Consider the following 15,378-nt stretch of genomic DNA (forward strand, 5'->3'; position numbering starts at 1 on the left):
ACAAAGTAGTTGAGATTTACTTGAAAATTTCCAGAAAAAAATATTTTGTGTTCACAGAATAAGTGCTGTAATTGTGGGGAAGTTGTACTGTTTTGATTTTCCTATCTTCTTCTTCCTCGTAGTTTAATATCATTTTTAGGTTCCAGTTTTAAAGTAATCATATCTTTGAAGCTGTTGTGGTAGTCTTTAATGTGTTTTTTGAGATGATTAGATAAATAGCACTGAAGTGACTCAAGTGAAGACAGTTCACCGTCTATCCTACTTTTATTTTTAACAAAAGGAATAAATGCAACAGTACTATGAAAGCAATAGAAATAGTTATGAAGCTAATATACTCTATTTTATCAGTCTTTTACCTTGGACAAAAAATTACAGAGAAGAAAAGTACAGGTAATTTAATTGGTACATGAACAGTACTTTGATATGAAAGAGTACCGCTATTTAAGTGGTAAGTATTGGCAATTGTAATTGTAATTGTACGTTGTGTATATTGCCAATGTAACATAATAGGAATTGAGCTGCAGTGCGTAGCCATGGATGCTTTCAGTGGACTTTCTAACTCTACATATAAATCCTTATTTCTTTAGTTCACATCTTTGCTTGGCTCTGACTACTCTTTATTGTGTGTTTTGTAGCATCTAGTTCAGGTTGTTTTAGACATCTTTAGGTTCCTACTGTTATATCATAGTTCACATCAGGAACATCTCTTGATATATCTTTTTCTTTTTAAAGTTTATATATAATTTTTGAAATTTTTTAATTTTTTCTTGGATGATTTTTTCCCCTTTCATGAAGAAGCCAGTGAAGTGAATACTATTGACCTGGAAGTATTTCATCTTTTTGTCTTTACCTTTGTAAATATTTTTAGATTGATTGGATAATTCTGCTTACTTGTCAGATAGTGAAGCTCCTCTGTAGTCCAGGTATTAAAATCTTTTTCATTTTTCCCCTAAGTTTTATTCTTTAAATATATTAAAATTTGTTAATATTATTTAGGTACTGTAAATTTCCAGAATCAGGTTCAGTGTTCACAGAAGCCAAAGAGTATGTTCCTTTTGCCTTCAGTGAGTTTTAGATTAGGTCTAGGTATAGTCATGCTACAATTTTTAATTAAGTGTGATGCTCCCTTATATATGCCCCAAAATTATATTGACTGTATCTCCTTCTTTATGTTCTATATCTGTAGTGTAATCCTTTAGTATGTTTTGTTGGGTATCATTGCAGAATTCTCTTCTAAGGAATAACTGTTGTTCAGTTTGTTGTCTAACACATGGATACATATGTCCTGTATGCATGTGTCAAAATGATTTTAATTTTGTTGTTTTCTCTCTGCTGTTCTAAAATCTTAACAGTGTTTTTAAGAAAAATCAATGAATTATGTGCCCATTTAGAGCTAAGTATATTTTGAATTTGAGCATTCTTCTGAACTGATGTTCAGATTACTTGGTCTAAATACTTAAAACGAGAAGGCTTGAACAGTGTAGTTTAGTTTCTTAAATCCATTAGAATGCCTTTTTTAAAAATGAGGAGCTCACAGAAACTCACACTGAAGGAAAAAGTACCTGTTAAACACTTAGCACTTTTGAAAATCAGGTCTGTTATTCCAGTATCTCTTTATGGATTTAGAATTGTCACTTCAGGTTATATCTTTGTTCATTTGTATTATCCCTGTGTCCTCATGGGTGTTCATGTGGCCTTTCATCTGAGCTCAGCATCATCTGCCAGTTTATGAATGTGTTATTTTACACTCTTTCTGAAGGAATAAATATAACCAAATATCTACAAAAACAGTATTCAATAACTTTTACAATTTTTCACCAGGTAGTGCATTGAGTTAGCTAGGAGTTGGCTATACACCTGAAAAATGCTCAACAATGCAATTCTTTCTAATACTGTATAATTAGACTTTCACCATATTGTTGTGAATAATAGCATTCAGTTAAATTTGGTTATAAATTCATGTATTAGACAAGAGTTAGGTGGAAGCTGACTGAATGCTACTAGGTATTCTCATATATTTTCACACTAGTTTTTACTCTTTGTGAGACCTAAATTCACATGAACGAAAGTGTGTCTCAGTCTTAATTGACCCATTCTGAATATAACTTTCTGAGATATTTTGTCAAATGCTTTATTAAAAAGTAAATATGTTGTCATTTTAAAACAATTCCAAAATATTGCAATGTATGGAATATTTAGAGGAACAATTCCAAAAGACAATAATGAGGAAAACTTCTTTATTGCTTAAGGAATATATTTCAGGGTCTCATTTATCTTAGACCTATTTATTAACTGTGTTATGATGGATATGCTCATGATAAATTGAGACATCTTTTAGAATAAATGAAGTGTATTGCACTTTTTGTGAACTCTTCTGATTCTTTGCAGCTTTTCTCATTGACTAGAAGTATATGATCACTTGTGATATTTTTAAAGCAATGCAGACTATAACAACAACATTTTAAACTTAGACATTCTAGGATAGTTCTAAGGAGAAAACTATAAATAATGTCAACTGCCCCTTTGGATTCCAACATCTCTTTGCATTATGTTTATTTCCCTTCCTTAAAATCCCTCCAAATGTCATTTGTGTTCTCCTGATGACCTTGCACACTGTGATATTCAGGCTGTTTCACTCTTGGCTGTAAGTATGGTAGTTTTTCCTTGATACACACAGTAAAATAAAGACTTGGCTTATATAGCTGTTGATTGTGATCTATCATCCCTTGCTATCTCTGCACAAAAGGTCATAAGAGGTTACAGAGAGTCAAAGGATGAAAGAGATCCACAGGATAATGGGGAGAATTCTGAAGTATTCACAGTGAATTTAATGGCACAGCAGTGTTACCAGTGTCCATGGCAGCATCATTAACAGAAGCAAAAAACCCTAGCAGTTTAAATTAATCTTCAGGAATCAAAACAGAAGGTAGGAGCAAATGAAAATTCAGTTGTCTGGACAACTTTTAAGTTATACCCTCTGTCATTAAGTTCACTTTCATAAACAGCAAATTAAGCAGGTGCTTCTGCTTTTATGTCTTGTCTAGCCACTAATAGGGATGGAGGATTCTCATACTTTTAACTGAGAATGAAAAGAAATATTTTCCTTCCAGAAACTCAAGAGCAAATAATGAACTAGATATCACTCTGCTATAAATCTTATTTTGCAAGAAGCATTGAGATCTTTTGAGAGTCAACAATAATGGGCCAGAACCTGTTATCTTTAATTAGTTTATTTTCAAAACGACTATCAAAGTAAAAAAGACTTCCCTTTAAATAAGAATCAAGGAAAGACCTGCAGTACTTAGCCCGATGTCAGCATGTTTGAATGTACGGCATTCCCTTATGAATCTGCCATAATTCCTCAGTTCCAGTTGCTTCTAATCTTGTGTTATTGCCAACTCCTAACAATAATTAAAAATCAAAATTCAAATAAAATATTGATTGCACCTCACTAGAAAGAAAATAGTAACAGAATATTTAAAATCAGTAATGTATGACTCCAAAAATTACTGCACTTTATAAAGTAATGGGAGGACAAGTGTAATATTTAAAATTGCTTTAAATTGGTTTTCTAAAGCAGCTGACATTAGATTTAAATTTGACAAAGTTCCTTTAAGGTAGTATTAAGTACTTTTAAAGTTATCATTAAGTAATGTCTTGAGCTTTAATTTATGATGAAACAATGCTTATAATATTACAGAAAGAATTGTATTGCATTGTATTTAGGTGATTTTTTAATTTAATTTTTAAAATATAAAAACTGTCAAATGGACAACCATGGAATATGAGTCCCTTTACATCCTGAAAAGATGTGGTGATCCAGCTTTCACTTCCAGGGGTCTTCAGTCTCGTTTGTAATATGTGATTCATCTCAACTAAGTTTGGTTTTCTGAAAGCTACATATCTAATCTAAAGTAGTTACCAACTTCTATATCCAGTGACAGAAAAAGAAAAAGCATTTGCACAGTCTGTTCATAAACCCTATGGCAAGGATGTAAGACAACTTGGAGAAACCACTGTCTTGTCTTTTTTTTTTCTTTCCCAAACATGAGGGAATTAAAATTAGATTTATGAAGAATTAGATTAGATTGTTAATATTACACACTTCTGATATCTAAATTTAAGTGAGATGTTTTGCATGCTGGAAAGAAAGATTTCAGGTAAATTCTGGAACACTGCTTTTAAACTCATAGCTGTGACAGATATGTGGCAATAATGCCCATTAGTTCCTGTTGGAGTGGACACAAGAGCATATAAGATTAGACAGAAATTAACACTGAGTTCACATTACTCTTCAAACAGCATTCAGGTGAAATAACTTTTAGTTACTGACAAAAATCACCACAGTCTGCTCCTGAGTTTTGTGGTGCTTTTCAGAATTCGGTTTAGTCACATTCTCCATGTATCTGAACAGTCATACCTGTGCATTCACCAAGAAAAAAAACATGACTTTGCTGTAAATAATATAAAGAAAATAATGTGTATTCGCCTTGTATTTTTTATATTTAGAGGTTCATGGTTTTTTTCTTGAACTGCATAGGCTAGATCCTGTTTTTAAAATAAAGCAGATGATTATCACATGATACCATGACCTAGACATTAGAGAGAAAAACTTCAAATATCATTCCAACTGTCAAGCTATAGCAGCCATTAATGTCAACAGGATACTGTAACAAAATCAAAAGAAAACAAAAAATTCCATTTCTTTTTAGTATTAAGAAATATAGGCACACAGCTGACATTCTTTCTAATGTCAGATATTGTAAATATATAGTCCTTTTTCATTTTTAATATAAAATTAAGGTCCTCGTGTTCTAGTGTATGTGAATTCAAAGCTGAATTTAGGATCACATCTTGGTTTATTGATTTAAAATTTTTATTAAATTGGGGAGTGCATTTGAATGACTCTGAATTTGAGAAAGTTCTGTCTGTTAGCATTTTGTAAAATAAATATGGTTATGTACCTCACCACAGAGATTACAAAGAGGTTTCCATCATACTGAAGTAATAATAGAAAAAATGTAATCAAATATGTTTTAATTTTAGTAAGAACCCTCTAGGTTCTGTTTCTTTAAAAATGAAATGCTATTTGGCAGTCTTTTTTAAATCCTGGATATTAAGTGTAGTAACGTTTGAATATTTTTATAGTATCCAGTAGAATAATCATTGGTGAAATCTTTTTAATTTTTCATCTTTTCATAATTTTAATAGAAATATGTAAAAAGAAATATGTTTTTTAATATTTTCTTTTGATATTATAGGTAAGCACACTAGACTGGGTACGAGCTGAAAAAATCTCTGTGAGGTTCTGTTTAAAATTCACAAGGTAGGTTTCCCAAAAATTACGATTATGCTATTTAGTAAAAAGAGTTTACCTCTTCAGGTTAATGATGATCTCAAGTTAAGATTAACTGGTAGTAGCTAACATTCAAGTAGTTTATCTGTTGTTATAAAGCCTATTCTTTGCAGCAGCTGCATTGTCTATGTAAGTATAAGAGACTACAGCAAATGGATTAGGTTCCAAGCGAGCAACTTACTAAAATACTTCCAAATTGAAGACATTTTTCAGTATTACAGCCAGCCATGTCAATTATGAATGAAACAAACAGCTAATCATAATGAAGCTTGATATTGCATTTCTCTTTAATGAGTCAGATTTTTACATGACTGTGACAAAAAATGCTTTCTTTGTAATTTTGATCTATGTAAGGTACTGTTATTTAATTTGCATAATAAGGAATACAAAATTCTGTCCTTGTTAGATTGTGAGTAACTTACTAACACTATAATTGGTTTTACCTTACAAAGGACAACATGGTGCATTCCTGTATTGTAGGGTTTTTTTCTTTTCTTTTTTGCATAGTCTAGAGACGTTGTCATGTTTTATCTCTTTAGCTTGTCCTGAGGAATGACTTTTTGGCCAAACATTAGCAGTCTGTTTATAGAATTGATTTGTGAAAGATATTTTTGTGATAAGTTCCATCAGATAGATTAAGTTAGTTCTTTACCAGCTAATCGGAAACTGCTTTGCAGGTGAGGGAAATAACTTGATCATCATCATTTTGGACAGGGAAACCCAAGCATAGGTATATTAAAAGTATGCTTGTAGAGTCGCAGAAGACTGAAAGTAGAGCCATAAGAAGACTGTAATTCACCTGAGTTCCCAGACTGCGCTCTAACTGTGAAATTATACTTTCCTTCACTATATTTGCAAGCTATGAAGTTTACACAGGATGATGTCCAGAAAGACAGTAATGGTACCAGTTTGCAGCCATCCAAATGGGAAGTTAGCTGGAAAAAACTTGTACTTATCTCTCTCACGTTCTGTATGAGTGCTTTAACTACTAGACTACTTGCTGTTAGAATTACATCAAGAAATGCCATCCTAAATAAGAGATATTTCGAAGAAAATAAAAATGAGTGAATTCCCAGAAAAAAAGTTTTTCAATAATTCAGTCTTTTTTCATGAAATGCTATTTCATTGAAAAATTCCAAACCAACTGAAAACAATTCTGACCAGCTGCTGACCCTTTCCTTACTGTTATTCCTTTGACCATGTGCTAGTGTTCTAAAGAAGACGGGTTGGTCTGCTGTCTGTACGTAACTGCAGAAGGAGAACAGTAGCTCGCCGACTTAAGTTCCATTACTGTAAGGGAGTGCTAGTTACGGATGCTTCTCTGATGCAACACAGTTATTATTCAGGACAAGTTACAGAAGGAGAAGATCAAAAAATATATCTTTCAGAGAGCTGACAATAACATTCGATCCCCCTTTTCTGTCTGGCTCAGAATGGAGTTCCCTGTAATGACCAAATTCTTTAAAGAATGGGGTGACAGGTATGGATAGGTACAACATCTCGACCACTCAAACTATTTGTTCCAAACTAGCTTTCAACAACACAGGCATACTTCCTATGCTTGTTTTGCTGATAATGACTAAAAAAAAAAAAAAAAAAAAATAGAAAAGAAGAACAAACTTGAAAATATGATCAAGTTATAACCACAGAGCAAAGAATATGTGAGATGACAGAAACTACAAAAATAGTTCTTAAACATGTGCTGACATCTGCACTTTACAGAGGTGTCATTCCCTTTAGCTGACAGCTAAAGGAGCCTCTACTGATTTCAGTGGCCAATTTTGCTGTTGTAAATGAAAAGTTCAGCAGTTCCAGCCCTTCAGCCAGAGTGAGGAGATTCCTTCACTGCCTATCACTGCAGCAAAGGGCAGAGGCTCTGTCCCAGGTTATTGATTCTATTTCCTTAAAATTTTATTAAACCTTATATTTTCCAGATAAATAAATTGGGCAGCGACAAAGTAGATACTCGTCAAGCCTTTTGAGAAGGGTTTGCTGTATAGTAGGCATTGTTTTTGTTTTCTCTCCTATAAATGTTACTACCGATTTCATACTCAGTCCTTCCTTGAATATTCTGGTAAGGTTAATTTCAAGGACATCACAAGAATTTGCTTGAAGTAAATTCTGAAAAAAATGAAAAAAATGAAAATTCTTAATTTTCATTAAGAAAAAGTGGGAAATAAACTACCCACAATTCAACTCGTAATGTCCTTGACATTTTAATAGATGAATGCTTAATTCCAAATCTTAGTGATTAAATTAACTAAATTACAAAAGCTTAAACTCAACACTTAAGTTTCTTTTCTGTTGGTTCTTTAGTATACATGACAAATGAAGGAAATTGTGTGAGTCAACAAACATGGACAAAATTCTTAAGAGATTAAAGCTTCTGCATGGCAGACTCAAAGGTGGAATTCATGTTGTAAAGACTGCAGTTTTGGGAGAGCGTTTTTAAAGATTTTCCGAAGCTAGTTAGAACTACTGTAAGGGTGTAGTGGAGAATATTGTATCATTTTGGTTCTTAGGAAAGATGGTTCTTAAGGCAAGGTCAGTTGTTACACATCAGATTGTAAGCTTCTCGTGTTGATTATAACACAAGTTAAAAATGGAAAATAAGAATTCAATATGGAAATTAGATTTTAACACAAAACACTTGCTATATTTTAGGTTTGTGTGTGTTTACATATGTACATATATACACACACACATGCAAACATATACATATGCAAATATGTGAATGAATATTCATATTTCACATTCTCACACTTGAATATACATGAACATTTAGTGGTAACAACCAGATGATTGAAAATCTGATCTCATTTATCTCATTTTTCCCCCTACATCTTAACTCATACTCCATATTTACTGGAACTGTTACTGAAAATCTGTATAGTTCAGAGGCAAGAACATTAGATACTTTTTAAAAATCAATCGGCCTTAAAAAACATTTCATTTTCTTCTAATACATAGTGTTTCCACACATCACATTTTCACATTCAGTCAAAGTAAAAAAAAAATATATGTATTAGTCTAAGAGCCAGGGTAAGCATTACTGAGTCTCAAAGCAGAAGTAGGCTTAATACCTATTAGTCCATGGCTGCTGAAAAAGAGGTGACACTTGGGAACATAGGAGAATCTCTGCTCAGCTTCCATTTCATCAGTCCAAAAAAGCATGGGAAAATCGGTTTGAACTGCCTCAAGACCATTCTCTCCTAGAATAGCTGCAGGGCCATTTTTGACAATGAAGTGCAGTGTACCCTGGTGGTATTACATGCCACGTCCAAGGTGCCCCCTAAAACACCCATCACAGCTTAGGTTTGAGTAAATTGCATAAAGTTAGATATGCCAGCTTTATGTTACTCAGTAGTTCACGAACACAAGCAAAATTTTCAGTTCCCACATGAGAAGTTTGGTGCTGTTTGTGAATATGGGGCAGTACCTGGAGGAGAATGTGCTAGCAGAGCAGTTTTTTCTTCTGCTTTTTATTACTGAAAAGGGAGCCTTCACTGCTCTCCTGTGAAGGTGGTTGTGTGTTCATCTAGAACAGGAAGGACACAGGACCCTAAACTTGTAAGCATTTATTTTATATACATGATTGTAGATTACATTTAGATGTTCAGATCCCAGTTGTTTGCTTATTTGTTTGTTTTTATGTACATGGGTTGCAGGTCCAGACTTTGGTAGGTTATGATAGACTACTATAGGTCCTGGAAAAATGAATGCAAAATCTTTACAGTGCTTATTCTGACTACAGGATTCTAGGACTTGGGTACAAAGCTGCATTCTGATCTTTTCAAAGCCACCTATGTCCAGTCCAGCATCTGCTTTTATCCCATATCTGCCTGACTAGAGACCTCTCCTAAACCCAGAAACAAAATGCTCTTTATAGGTGACATTAGAGCGTAACAAATGGGATTCTCTTTGCAAAGTCCCTTTTGTTCTTTCACTGTTCTCTTCCCTGTGCCATCAAAGAGAAAGGGAGGTGGGAAAGAGCCCTATCTAATATGTAGAAACTAAAACATATATAATTTGAAAATTCAACTGGTGAAAATATTTAAATCTATAAGCAGCTGGAAAGACTGGCTTTTTAATTTAGTTTTGTTTTTCTCAGTTTTCGTGCTAATCAATGATAAACTGAAACATAAAGGAAGTTTCTTGTAAGAGTGTGTTTTCATTTACAAAACCTTGTGTTACAGGGATGTATTTTGGTTATAAAAGAGTAATGTGGAAGTTCTGGTTTGTCCTGAAGTTGATGGCAGGGACTCACTTCACTGCCCTTGTAGTTGCAGGGCACACTGGCAGCTACTAAGGGACCTGTGTAAGCTCATGTTGTCATTTCCAGAATAACCATTAGATTGTTAATAACTTACTGCATTAGCAGACTGGAATCCAACTAGCGTGGAGTACTTGTACTCTGCTGTAAGGCTGGTGCAGAGCTCTTCAACTGCGTTCAAGCAAGTCAGGAATTTCCCTCCACTTGATTGTAAACAAAATGTCATTTCTTTGAGCTTATAAGAAGTTCTTTTCAGTGTCACCTCTGAGTAATCTATGACTGGACCAAAACTGTAAAATGAAATGGGCTCATTAAAAGTGCTTCAAGAAAAAGAAACTCAATCTTTCAATCTTACAAATCTGAGTTTAGTGTTTGGGAAACACTTTAAATAAGATACCATTCATTTAAGTCTGTTTCAAAAGTAATTTCTTTCGTAGAAGCATTTATCACTATATGGGGGAGTCTTTTGTTTTATTTCATCTTTAAAAGGTGTTTTTTTTTTTGTTTCACAAAATCACACTAATCAGTTCCTTGATTAACTGTGCAACTTAAACTAGGTATGTGGTCAGCTAAATTTATCTCAGATACAACTCCACTGACTGCGAGGGGCTATTTCCTGCCGATTTTTTCATAAATATGCTAGTTCAAAGGGGTGCTATTATGAAGACATTTGAAAAACCTATGATGAAAAAACATAAAAGAATATATATTATATAATATGTATTTATATATATTTATATATTTACTTTTATAATAGATTATAAATTCAAAAGCTAAAATATTTAAATTAGAGGGAATTGCTTTACTTGGAACTGGTATCTGACATCATAGTCACAATTTTTGCTATTTTAAACGGTCCATTTTTATAAAGTAGGTAAGACACCATTTTGCTTATAGAAGTTTGAATTCAAGTTCACATATAAAACAAAAAATAGCAATTCACTTCCAAATGGTTGATCACAGGATAGCTGGAAAAGGGGAGAAACAGAACTGGAAGGATATAAAATATAGTTCCATATATTATCAACACACCTGCTAATAGGTGTTCCTCTCTCTCTTCAGCATGATAGTGCAGACCTTTTAGTCATCACCTGGAATCATGGATGAATTTTTAAGAAACTTCTCCCACCATCCTCTGGAGAAACAATAGTATGCTATCTGCTCTACAGCCAGTGGCTTTCTTAGAAGTTCTGATGCACTCCCATATGCTGTCTCCCAAATTTATCCCCAGTATCTCTCCAAAATCCTTCTTTCCCTCTTTCGTTGGTAGGCTTGTTCTCTAACCTTAGTCAGAGAACTTCCTTCTGGTCACCCTCCTAATCATCCCTTCCTCCTCAACTTCATTACTATAAAATCCTTTTAAATTACAATGTATGTATTGCTTAGATTACTTTGATGGTATTTTGGAAGTACAGAAGTAGCTCAGATTGTATATACAGGTTAAAGTGAATAAAAAGTAAAAGAGAAGTTGTCTTTGCAAATATTCCTTAATTCTCAAAACATTGCTTCAAGATAATTGTTAATATAACAACATAAATAAGTGAGTACCTGTCATTTACAGAAGACAATGTTGCCGTAACTGCTTGTTTTTGCTAGACGAAGAGTCACATACTGAAACATGTCTTTCAGCTCTGGCTTGCTGATGATTGCTGGCTACAAGCAAACTTGTATTTAGGTATTCATCAAGACTATGATCTTGAAGACCAGAGGCCATACTGTTTCAGTGTTATGGTTGGACATGGCAAGAGTCATTATTTCAATGTAGAGCTTGGCAGTGAGTTGGCAGTGTAGGAGAAATCTTTTCAAAGAGCAATTTTCTTGGAAGTTCAAAGAACAGGGGTAAGTAATGAATAATTTGAATCCTGGAGCCATTTCATCAGTAAAATATTCTGTAACAAATTTTAGCAAAGTTACTGCATATGTTTAATAATTGTTTCAGATTAATATGCACTGTGAGTAAAGATCTGAGTATACTTTAATACACCAAAGGCTTCTGAAAGCTTCATCATCACATAAATATTTATCTGTCTATGACTGTGTGATAACACTGTATGAGTATATTATGACAGTTTGAAAATTAGAAGTAGTAATGTATAAATTTACTTTGATTACAATAAACTGGAAATTGATACATTCTGCAACTGGAAAAAAAAATTCTGTGGAGTTTCTTCAGGACACCTTAAACAGTGTCCTCCATAAAGCTTATTTTCCACTTGCATAATATAAATTTATTGTATTTTGCATAATGGTTCTATTTTCAAAGAACAAAGAAAGAAGTATTTTGCTCTTACATTGTTAATTGTAAATTAGGAATGACTTTATTAACATTGGAAGAATTTGAAAAATCATTGTAAAATCATTGTGAGAATAAATTTTGTCATATCACTCTATCACTCTTTACTGAATAGTAAAATTCTCTCAAGCTATTCTTTTCTCAGACCAGAGAATACATTTCCCATTAGGTGATATGAAATTTAAGATGCAGATTCCTCATACAATTATCTACAAGTGGGTGCCTATTAGCCTTGTGGTGTCTAAGCTCCCATGAGAGTTAGTGAATGGAACCCAGAGAATGATTGTGCTTATCCTAAAGCAGATATTGTATCCTAAAGGAGGTATTTTGTGGTATGAAGACAGAGCAGTTCTATTGATTTTGAGTTAAGTTGTAACTTACAGCATATTTATACTATATACCATTGCTATACATAAGGAAGTTATTGCTGAACATCTATATCTGTACTCCCAACTGAACTGGATGAGTAGTACGTGAATGTATGGGTTAAGAGTATAAGCCTTCTCTATTTCAAAATCTATTTACACATTTTAGCACAAATGCAAGCTTGAGCTGGTGTGTGCTAGTTTGCAGGGGCCTCCTAAAGATGTTTATGCTAGCCAAAGCACACTGGATCATGGTATTGCATTAGCACAGCTTGCAAGGAACGGGAGTCCCAGCAAGACTGTTGAACCAGCTTTTCTAAGTTTATGTATATTTGGAATTCCCAGGAGATTTCTGCATGTTCACTTAGAAGAGTTTTAATAATCTCTTTGGACTGATAGGGTAACAAAAGAGATTTTGTAATGGCAATGTTGTTGTTCGTGCACTTCTGAGAAGGAATGCAGTCCTTCAGAAAAAATGTGATTCTTCCTGAAAAATTGCTAGGTTTCAGGGAGGGATTAGTAATGCATAAAGGATTTTCTCACGCAAACTCTTCAAGAAATAGTGATGAATCCATTTGACCAACCACGTAATTATCTTATCCATCATCCATATAAAAACCAGATAATATAGAATTAAAGTGTAAGAAGGGTGGGGATCAAATTATTTGGTAACTGATTTAAAAGACATTATTTTGTCTTATATGACATTGTGAAGTGTTTATTGTTAAATCTCAAAACCTGATGTTCTGTTACATTCTAACAATCTCAAAATTAAGGGACAATTATTCACTTGTGCAATGATCTTTGTCATTTGAATTCAAGAATCTGCTAGCCCAGTATAGCACAAAAGATATTAATATTTCTTCCAGTCATGGTTCAGCCTATCTGAAGACTCCAGCAGAGGCATTAGATTAAAAATCTGGTTGCAATGCTTAAGTTCCTGTGTGTGTATTCCCATATCTTAGTTTTCTGTCAGTCAGTTTCATACATTCAAGTTTACTATAAACCAGTATGCCAGTAGGGTACAAAGTGTTGTGGTCACTCTCCAGCAGTGAAAAATCTTTCTGATTCCACTATTTCCTTTCTTACCTCAAAAAATAAATGCTGCTTTTCATGTCCATCTTTTCAGAAGGATATCAGGAGTAGCATGAATGAAGTCTGCAATTTAATGTTACTCAGAATATTTCTAGCCACATAAAGGGGACTGACATTTCAGCATCCAGAAAATTAAAGGTTGTCACCTGTAGGTTCATTTGTCCATAAGACTTCTTTCTTTTGAATAAGGACCATAATTGCAGTGGGAAGCTTTCAGTTTTCATTTCAGAAATATTATGCTGATAAAACACTATTTTAATATTTAATTTTTTAGAAATTAAAATTCCTAAAAAAGAAACAAGAATAGTTAAAACAAATGCAATTAATCAGTTCCTTTTCTGTTTTGTCAGCAGCGATGAATTACTTTTCAATGCTGGTGTGTCCTGCCAATCCCTGTTTTTGCTCTGTGATCATAAGCAATGTTCCACAGTTATGAAAGATCACAGAGCTGAAATTAACTTATCTCAAAGTATCCTGAGTTCGTTATCTTCTTATTCCAGACTTTAGCATTTCCCTCTATCCACTGAATGTTCTTCAGGATGATCAAGTCAAGTAATAATTTTAAAGAAATGCTTTATACAATATCCTTTCCTCAGCTTTGTTTCTCTTTCCTGTTTTGCTTGATGGACTATCTTTGATTGAGTATCTAGTCCTGGGTATTTTTGACATCTTCTCTTCTATTAGTCTTTCTAAATTTCCTCTTTAATATCTTGTCATAGATTTTACGAGTTCATCAGTTTAATTCATTTCTAACCCAAACATAATATTCAGGTCTGAGAAGATGAGATTATTTTCCATGAAATATCCATTGCTTAAATTCTTTCAGAATCCATTCTGTGTTTATGTTTTGTTTTTCACTTCTTGTTTTCCTAGTAAATATTTATGGTTTTAAAATTTTCTGTGTAAAACATATCCATATAATACTTTCTTTCCATCTATCCTTTGCAACTCAGACAATGATCTATACAATCTCCTCATTCCTACAACTGCTCACTGTTCTGAAGTATTATTTAATTTTGCATGTGTATTCTATTAAAAATGCCCTGAAAGAGGTCACTAGCACTGATCAATAATCATACAGAAGTGAATAGATTAGCTTCAACTGATTTCAGTAGCCTTTGCGTGAAACCAGTGTTTTCTAATAATTTCCCTTTAAATGCATTCATTTGACTATATTATATATAATATCAACATAGTAGTGACTATATGCCTATGTACTACTTCCTGACCTTTCATTAGCAATAATTGTTTTATAATATGAAAAGTATTGCTTATATTTTAAATCACATACTTGCTTTTGTGATATTTTATATATTGATATATTGATAGCTGTGAGAGGTCAAATAGAAAACTGCACAAAACTGCACTGACATTTTAAAAACCTGCATTTTCACCAAAATAAACAAACAGGTGAATAGCTCTAAAAAAAGTTGCTCCAGAAAGAAACAAAATTAACTTGTATATTTTGGATATTATTCTCAGTCCACTGGAGGTATCAATAAAACTCCCATTGTTTTCAAAATTAGGAGTTAGCTGAAGAGATTCCACTAGATAAAAATTCAAATAGCTTCTAAACTATTTTTGCAATGAATAGCAATGCAGTCTTGTATCCAGTTCTTCTGTGATCATGATTAATATTAGCCTACTCGTATATTTTAAACTTTTTTTTCTATTTTAATGTTTCTATTCAAAAATAAAATCTGTAAATATCAAAATCTGGGTGAGACTGCTAAATAATTACAGCATAATATTCCATTATAAATCCATCACAATATTGTTGGACTCAAGTAATATGTAATTAGAGGGGTATTGGAAAGCCAAGGCAGAGGCAGAGAATAGGTATCTCCCTACTCATGTTTGTATCACAGCTAACCTAGCTCTTCCGAGAACTCAGAAGACTTTGGGTGTCTAAGCAACTCTGCAGTCAAAACAAACACATTGATTATTTCTAGGCATCTTTAGGAATTAAGTGGTGCTTGAGAAATAGGATTCTGAA

At 33.3% G+C, this 15,378-nt stretch overlaps 1 pseudogene; it reads left to right on the forward strand.

The window, feature by feature from the left end:
- LOC135325814 (gamma-2-syntrophin-like) overlaps positions 1-15,378 on the forward strand; it is a 172,637-nt pseudogene that overhangs the window by 125,425 nt on the left and 31,834 nt on the right.

Source organism: Dromaius novaehollandiae, unplaced genomic scaffold (assembly GCF_036370855.1).
Source record: "Dromaius novaehollandiae isolate bDroNov1 unplaced genomic scaffold, bDroNov1.hap1 HAP1_SCAFFOLD_30, whole genome shotgun sequence".
Classification (NCBI taxonomy): domain Eukaryota; kingdom Metazoa; phylum Chordata; class Aves; order Casuariiformes; family Dromaiidae; genus Dromaius; species Dromaius novaehollandiae.